Genomic DNA, 8,339 nt, shown 5'->3' on the forward strand with positions numbered 1-8,339 from the left:
TTGACAGATTACAATAGTGCGGTCAAATCTCAATTCAGTATCGAAAAAAATATAACCAAATGCGAGTCATTCATACGTTTTTAGATTTAAAACAAGTATTGCAAAGGGTAACTGATTAAAAAGTTTTAATAAAACGAAAATAAAAATGTTCACTTAATATATCGTCAATTCGAAACTGCTTTGTTTCGAAATGCTCAAAGCATTGACGCGAGTTTGCTGGAGGTAGAAGTTGTGTTGGACAGCGAACCTATAAGTGACGATTGTATCAGATTTCACTTTTAAAAATTTCTAATTTGGAAATGCCGAGTTGTATCGTAAAATTAATAAATATACATCCATAAATTTTACTGCACGTCACTATTGACAACAATGTTCAGCAATTAGCTCCTTCAACGTAGTTATAAATTAATACGAAACTTGATGAGCGGTCAAACGTCAAAACGGCCATCATAGCGTGCCGGTACCATAAGTTAAGAGCTAGTGGACAATTGTTTTTTTGACTTATCACTCGCCACATCTGAAAATTTGTGCTGGTACGCGTACGTAGCCAAACTCCGTAAAGTAAGGAAAAGTTTTAAATTACATTCTTCAGCTAGTCTTCCGTCATTCCTTGGAAGTACATTAGGCAGCCGACGAAAAATTATATTTAAAAAGATCTTGCTTCTTATAATAGGTCGTTAATAATCTTTCTGAAAAGGTTGAAGTGTAGTTAGTAATAGACTGTATTTTAGTAATCTGTTGTGTTCAGTATCACTCGACAAATGCAATGACCAACCTAATACGTATGAGGAAAAGATGTATATTTAATGTTATAGTGCATAACAGTTGCGTTTAGAGCTGTTGGAACGAATTCCGGTGTTAAAGGTACATCCTTCCACTGTGTTCATTACCGCGTATTAGAGGGGCCCTTGTATGCCTATAGAAGCAGTTTAAATTGTCAAATAAAGTTGTTATATTGTATTAGAATATGGTATCCGCCAACCAAAATATTAGACAGTGCCTTGTTCCCAAGTCTCGAAGTAATCATCCAGATGCAATAAAGCTAAGACTTATTGTTCGAAAATTTTATCAAATGTAATTAATTACTGCATGCCGATTAGTTTCTCGGAGTGTGCTTATTGTTTTTTATAAACATTATAGAGATGTTTGTCGTTTTGTCTTCAAAATATTTCTAGAACAAAATGTACCGTAAGTAATAGATTTGTAATTTGAATATGTATGTATTAACATTGATATATTATGTTCCCAATCTTTGACATTCAATAATTAAGGTCATAATAATAATTTGTTCGGCGTGATTGTTAGCTGGATGTGTGACTGCAGTATCTTCACTGAATGTGGAAATAATTTGCGAAAGAACCTTGCCTTTAGTATTTTCTATCCTTTAAGCCAGATGTTGCATTAATAGAGTTGCTGATCAATAGATGTTTTTGTCGATAATTAATTGTCCTCATAACTTGAGTCAATGTGTATACACATCGAGTATATAACCGGAAATAGAGACGAAATGTCATTAAATTTGTTGAAAAAGCATTCTGCCAAATGATTACTGTGACAGCTGCGCTCCGATAGGCCAGCCCGGATACGAAACATTGACGGGTGCCGTCAAATGTTTGACTTCAAATCTACCAGTTTAATTTGAGCTTTGCTAGATTGGACGAAAATTGAAAAATTACATACGTATATTACAATAACAGTTCGAAATTTGGTTAAAATATCTGGTGACCTCAGTGGTCTAGTGGCTTGCACACCGATTTTCACTCTGAGGTCCATGGTTCGATCCCCAACCGGGTCAATGTAGTAAAGCCAAATTTTTCTATATCGTCTCGGGTCTAAGTGTTTGCGGTACCGTCGTTGTTTCCGATTTCTATAACACAAGTACTTTTGTTACTAGCTTTGGAATCAGACCGACAGAGACGATGTCTACTATTTATTTATTTATTTCGCAAATAGCTAAATAAAGTAATATGACGCACTGTCAACACAATGGTGTATTAACTAAAATAATGTGCTTTTTCAGAATCGATGAAAAACTAATGACTCACTTCCCATGAAATATTATTATAATAATTATAATTTTTATATAGGTGAAAGTTTGTTACAGACATCTGAACAATTTCCTACTTGCCAAATACGCTTAAAAATGAATGGGAAGAAATAATTTCATATTTTTAACTAAGGACTGTTTTGTCCAGAACTAACTCAAAAAAAGTTTGTCTCATTTTGATTTAACTAGACATCTTTAATTTATTTTTCACAATATTTTAAAGACGGTTCTTTGACGTGTAAGAGCGCGTTCCCATTATGAGGTAACATTTTATTTATTGTTGGTTGACTGTCGCGTCTAGCCTACTCTCATATCACGACTATCTGTCGTTACTGCGTCGTGGACATTTATTTTATCGTTGAAACTGCAATTATCTGTTGTCACATTTTTATTATGACATTTTATTTATCGCGGACGACTGTCGTTCTAGCTCTTCCCATTGTTACGTTATTCTGGCGTCGTGACGTAAAAAAGTCGTGAATGACTGTTAATCGGGTAGTTCTATGTGTGAGCAACATCATTTAAATGTACAAGCCCACGACACTTTGAACTGTACGACTATCTGTCGTCACGACATAACAGGAACGCGCCCTAAAGATTCAAATTTTACGTAATCGTGAATGTCACATATTTTGAGTTACAACAGTGTTGTAACAGCAGTACAAATCCGTGGACCGAAGAGCACTTTTTAGCTGTAATATTATTTAGAAGACAAAGTTGAAATGCACGTGCCTTCACTATAACCAGTGTTTGAGGCCATGATATTATCGATGAAGACTTGTTTACCCCTGCAACTCATAACAAATTTATGACATAAGTATTTTAAAGCAATATTTATTGAATGTTAAGGATAAGATAAAAGTTATTTTGAAGCAAAGCATCCACGAGCATTCCGTCCAATATTATATTACTGCGGTTTATTTACTATTGACTACCTCCACATACAGGGTTATTTGTACAATGCTAACAATCTTCCAGGACTATATTACTAAAAACATAACTTTCGTTTCATGCCAGTGTTCGGAATTGAGCGAGTTCATTTAGCTCAACTAAAGAATAACGTGGACATTCCCTTCTAAAAACCCTGGAACTTCTCGGAACAGGACCCCGAATCAGAACTCTTCGTTATTTTAGCCGAATCGTGCGATTGGATGTTGTTCTCGAATCGAATGGCGCTTTCCGAGCTATTCAGAACTTTCGATTCGGATACGATATCGTTATCCAACAACGTTTACGGAGTTAGTCGGTGAAATAAATAAGGAAAATAAAAACCCTTTAATTTACATTTTTATGATTTTAAATGCCTAAAATATAGACATGCATTATCTTGCATTAAAATAAATTATTATTGTTGAACAAAATCCAGACGAAGAAAACCAAAAGTATGAGAGATTTCCATATTATATTTTTGCTTTGTAAACAATGACTTACAAATAAATGGACGACGGGTCTAATACACAAACCACGAAAAATGTCCCAAGTCAACCTATTTAAACGTAGTGACATGTCAAGGAATATGAAAAAGCTAAAACGTTGAATTTAAATTGTAATGTCATCGCAGTACTGTCTAATTTTGCTTGCTTCGCTGTCAGTCGAACAAACGAAGACTAAAGCGTGAATGACGCTCTGTATACGATTTTAACGCCCTATAAGTTCGGACACTTTTTAGCGCGGACCCGACGTCCATATAATTGTAAGTCAATGTTTGTAAATAATACAACGTTCAGCAACTTTCATTCGATAATTGTTCTGGCTAACGTTTGCCGGTCGAGAAGTTCGAGTAATCGTACGGGTGTGACGACATCGAATCGGTCGACAACTGAGTTATCGTAATCCGACATAGCTTTGTGCGGTACAGTGAAAAATCGCTTCGGGGATGACTCATGCACATTTGACCTTATAGCCTTAAAAGTGTCAAGACTTAAAAGTTTGTATTATTATATTGTTATGTTTTGTAAAAGTCAAGGAACAAAAATTCTTGTTACGATGTTAATAATATAGTCCTACGAGGTTGTTAGCATTTTACAAGTAACCCTGTATAAACAGAATTTATAAATATAATATTTATGTGAACGCTGCTGATCACCGAAATACGCGAACTGTCAATTTTCGATGTTGTTCAAATTTCTGGCCAGTACTTAGAAACGTACGCTTAGAAATACTCTCAAAGGAATTGTCTATATTAACAACAGCTATATCTATTTTGCTTTCGTACATGTAGTATTGTTTTTCTCACAGAAATTTGATAGAAGATGCAACTTATCGTTTGCCAGTTGAAACGGTATGTCGAAAATGAACATGCGACAGTTTGCGTAAATCTGTGGTGTTTTGTAACTAAAGAAACTTTGATTGGACTTTATTATGCAAAGGACGATTGCAAATTTACCGCTACATTTGTCAGCATGATATATGAGTGAATGTATTATGCAGTTAAGACATTATCCTGCTTCGTCTTGGCTAAAACGTTGTTAAGAGCGTTTACGCGCTATTGGGAGCGTGGACTGTTGTTTGATGTTGAATTTAAAGATATTTATACTTATTTTAATAACGTACGGAGCACACACATTACACGGTACAAGGTGTAGAAGAAGTGGTCGGGTTACCATATTTTAACATTACATGTGTTGGCGACACGAAATTGTCATAAATTGTAATGTTATACAGAGTACTAAAAAACCGATCTCAAAAGTAAGTGGAATTACATCTATTTGCAAAGTTATTTTGAAATCGTTTGCCGGAAAGTGCGCAAACCCAGAGCCGGAGATAATAATAATCGGTTCTTACTACTCAAAGTATATTGAGAGAAAAACGCCCTGAATAAGAGAATAGCAAACTGAACCATTAAAATAATTGCTCCTTATAATAAAATTTAGGCGCTGTTTATAAAAATGAATCTTCATGCGTGAAAAGCCACTCTTAGAGGTGGATGATTTTCTTCAAAATTAAATGACCACTATGAAGGTACCGCTTTCCAACAAAAAAAAAGTATCATGAAAATCGGTGCACTAATACCGATGTTATCGCGTAACAAAAAAAAACAGTCGAATTGAGAATCTCCTCCTTTTGAAGTCGGTTAAAAATTGATAACCCGACCACTTCTTCTACACCTTGTACACATGTAGTGTGTGTGCTCCGTACATTTTTAAAATATTTAAATCTGTATAAATATCTTTAAATTCAACATCAAACTACAGTCCACGCTCCCAATACGCACTACGTCCGATTACTATCAGGGGCGTCTACTCTCGTCCTCCATCCGACATCTGTCCGAAGCAATTACTGTCAAATATGTAATACACGACCAAAACAAAAGACTGTTAAGTATGAAGCTTCATTCGCGTCTTGCCTTTTTTAATTTGATCGAATATTACTTATTTCACAGTAACTATTTCGGACGGATAACGGAAAACGAGACTGCAGGACTAGTTCCGAATCCGAGAAATAACGGTCCGAAATATCACAGGCGTCATTTTATCTGTAGGTGTACAAGCGAATTTCTTATTTTCACCAATTAGAATCGGACTTAGTCCACAAGAGACGTCCGAAGTGGGTCCGACATTTCTAAATTTGTATAGTCTCGGATTTACAACGAAAACGAATGGAGGCAGGGGGCAAGCGCGCTAATATGCGGTGTGACTATTTCTTTGAATAACCGTGGCAGTAAATGTTGCAGAAAGCGTGTTGAAAAATTAGTCATTGTCATTTGGTATTATTCTAGAGTGACACGGGTTGGTTAGGACTAAGAAATAAGTCTTAGTACCTACGCTAAAGAGCCGACAATTGTAACAACACCACAACAGGTCGTGGTGCTTTGTTAATGAAACTGTTAAACAGGTTTTGTGCGAGAAACCTTATTAATACTGTAACGCTAATCGATACCTTCAATGAACACTAAGCCAACTTAATTTTTGGACCTGCTCTGTTTTTATTTTGTTTTTTTGTTTCTTTTTTTTTACAAAATTAGTTTTTTTTTGTTCTTGTTTCTTTTTTTCACAAAATTCGGGGAGCACAATTAAGATTATATTTATATTAAGCAGCCATACTTACTAAGGCAAATAAATATGGCTGTTTACAAAAATAACAGAAGATGACCAAAAAATAAAGATGGCGCAGTGTTCATTGGAGATATCGGCTTGTGGAATTGGTGGGGCGCTAACGTGTTGAAAAATACATTATGTGTTTATATGATAACAGTGGTAGTTCTTGCCGGTAGTTAAGTACAAATTTGTGTAGAGTTTTAATATTGGACGGTGGTGATTGTGTAGTTATCGATTAGGTAACATACGTGAGAATTCGCTGGAGGAAGTCTGTGGTTCTGATACGTACGATCAAGTGGATCGTTCGACCGGGGGCGGAATTATATTCAGGGTTTGCGCGATGTTATTTATATCCTTTAAAACTTTACGAAAGACAAAAAGACAACGATCACACGGCCAGGGCTCTGATTATAATTACGCTCTTACAATTGAATTCAAATTTAAACTTTTTGACTATTAGAATAATAATTATATAGAAATACTATAATATTTTTGCACTAGAGTTAGGGCACACCGCAATACTTTTACGTAAGTAATTATATGAACTTGTACAAACGATCTACTTTGTTTCTAATTAGTACATGTTTAGTTGTACTTCGTGCTTAGCGTATTGAAAGCGGAAATAATATTGAGTAACATGCGAAAATTTATTTAATATAAGCTATGTAGACATATTGTGACGTTATTTTGACTAAATGAAATAATTTTTGTGTTGTATATTTCTGTATTTATTACCTACATTGTTTTGTTCGTGTTTACACGTGTTTAAAGCTGATATGCGGAGGCAAATTTTGACGAGTGGCTTTATTCAGACGCTCAACTGTTAATTGAAACGACGTGAGCAATAAAGATTTTGTTATTTTTAAACTCTGATACATAGCATGACAATGGATGTTTTATAGCTGTAGACTGCAATAGCCCCGTCATTATATGGTCCATATTGTAATGGCCATGTAATATAGAGAAATACACAAATATCATTTAAAAATGGACCCTATTGTTTATCGTTTCGGTTTATTAATGGTGTGCAGAAAATGTTGAATTGCACTCTTTAATTTTGTCTTTAGTCTTTGCCCAAGTCTGAATTGGCCTTAGGAATTACCGGCGCATGAGAAATCGTGCAGGCTTTTTGATTTTCATTGTAAGCAATAATGTATTTAATGTAATTATTAACATATCACAGACAAAGAAATATTCCTATAAATGATATGTAATTTATTGCAATATTAAGTGTTATAGAACACAATATATTCAGAGTCGGAAGCTTTAGTGGGGTCAATCAACCATTTTGTGTTGCCGTTCTATCTATAACACGGGTTTATCGCGCCTGAAAATGAAACTTATATAAGCGCTACAGTGGCCCTGGAGCCGCGCCACTACAAATTTTTAACAATATTTAAAAGCGCGTTGTAGCGCCACTGTCATGACGCGCGCGCGCTTCTTTTGCAGTCACAAATTGTAACTCACATTTTGTGAACTAAAAATTCTCACTACATTTCTACAAGCGACTAATTTGATATCGACCTAAACGATGAAATTTTAATCTTACCTATTTTTTGATAACTTTTCGATAAAAATGCGTCATGCTTGTTTATGAACTGCACTTGAGAGAGCTACCAGTGTCTTTACTAATTCTTTACACCGACAGTTGTTCGTAGAGTCCGCGTAACATATTTGTTTACAAAATGTTATTTCCTGTGACCACTGCAATTTGGTATACCCTATGCATTGACCTACCAACAAATGGACATCGGATCTAATACTAAAACCACGAAAAAATGTCCGAGGTTAACCTATACAAAACGTAGTGACATGTAACGAAATATAAAAAACTAAAACATTTAATTTAAATTGTAATGTCATTGCGGTACTGCCTAAATTTGCTTACAACAGTTTAAGGGCCCAAAAACACCATATTCAGCTTCTACTGGAAACTTAACAAAATGCACTATATTTAGCTTCGACTGAAAATTAATTGAACACAAGAGTAATGGAATAGCCTTTCTCGTAAATATCAATTAATTTTTTTATATATATTATTATGTCGCATTTTCTACAAATTCACTTAAAGGTATAATAATGAGTTGGGCAGATACCTACATACAATTATTACTACAAATGTGAAAATAAGCGTGTACTATAAGAAATGTACCGATATTCTAACTAAACGTAAACTCAAATATCCGTAATTCCGATTTATAACAAAACCGTTACGCTTTCGAGTAATTTTCATGCTTTTTACATAGACAAAATTA

Source organism: Hyposmocoma kahamanoa, unplaced genomic scaffold (assembly GCF_003589595.1).
Source record: "Hyposmocoma kahamanoa isolate Upper Pololo Valley unplaced genomic scaffold, ASM358959v1 99702, whole genome shotgun sequence".
Classification (NCBI taxonomy): Eukaryota; Metazoa; Arthropoda; class Insecta; order Lepidoptera; family Cosmopterigidae; genus Hyposmocoma; species Hyposmocoma kahamanoa.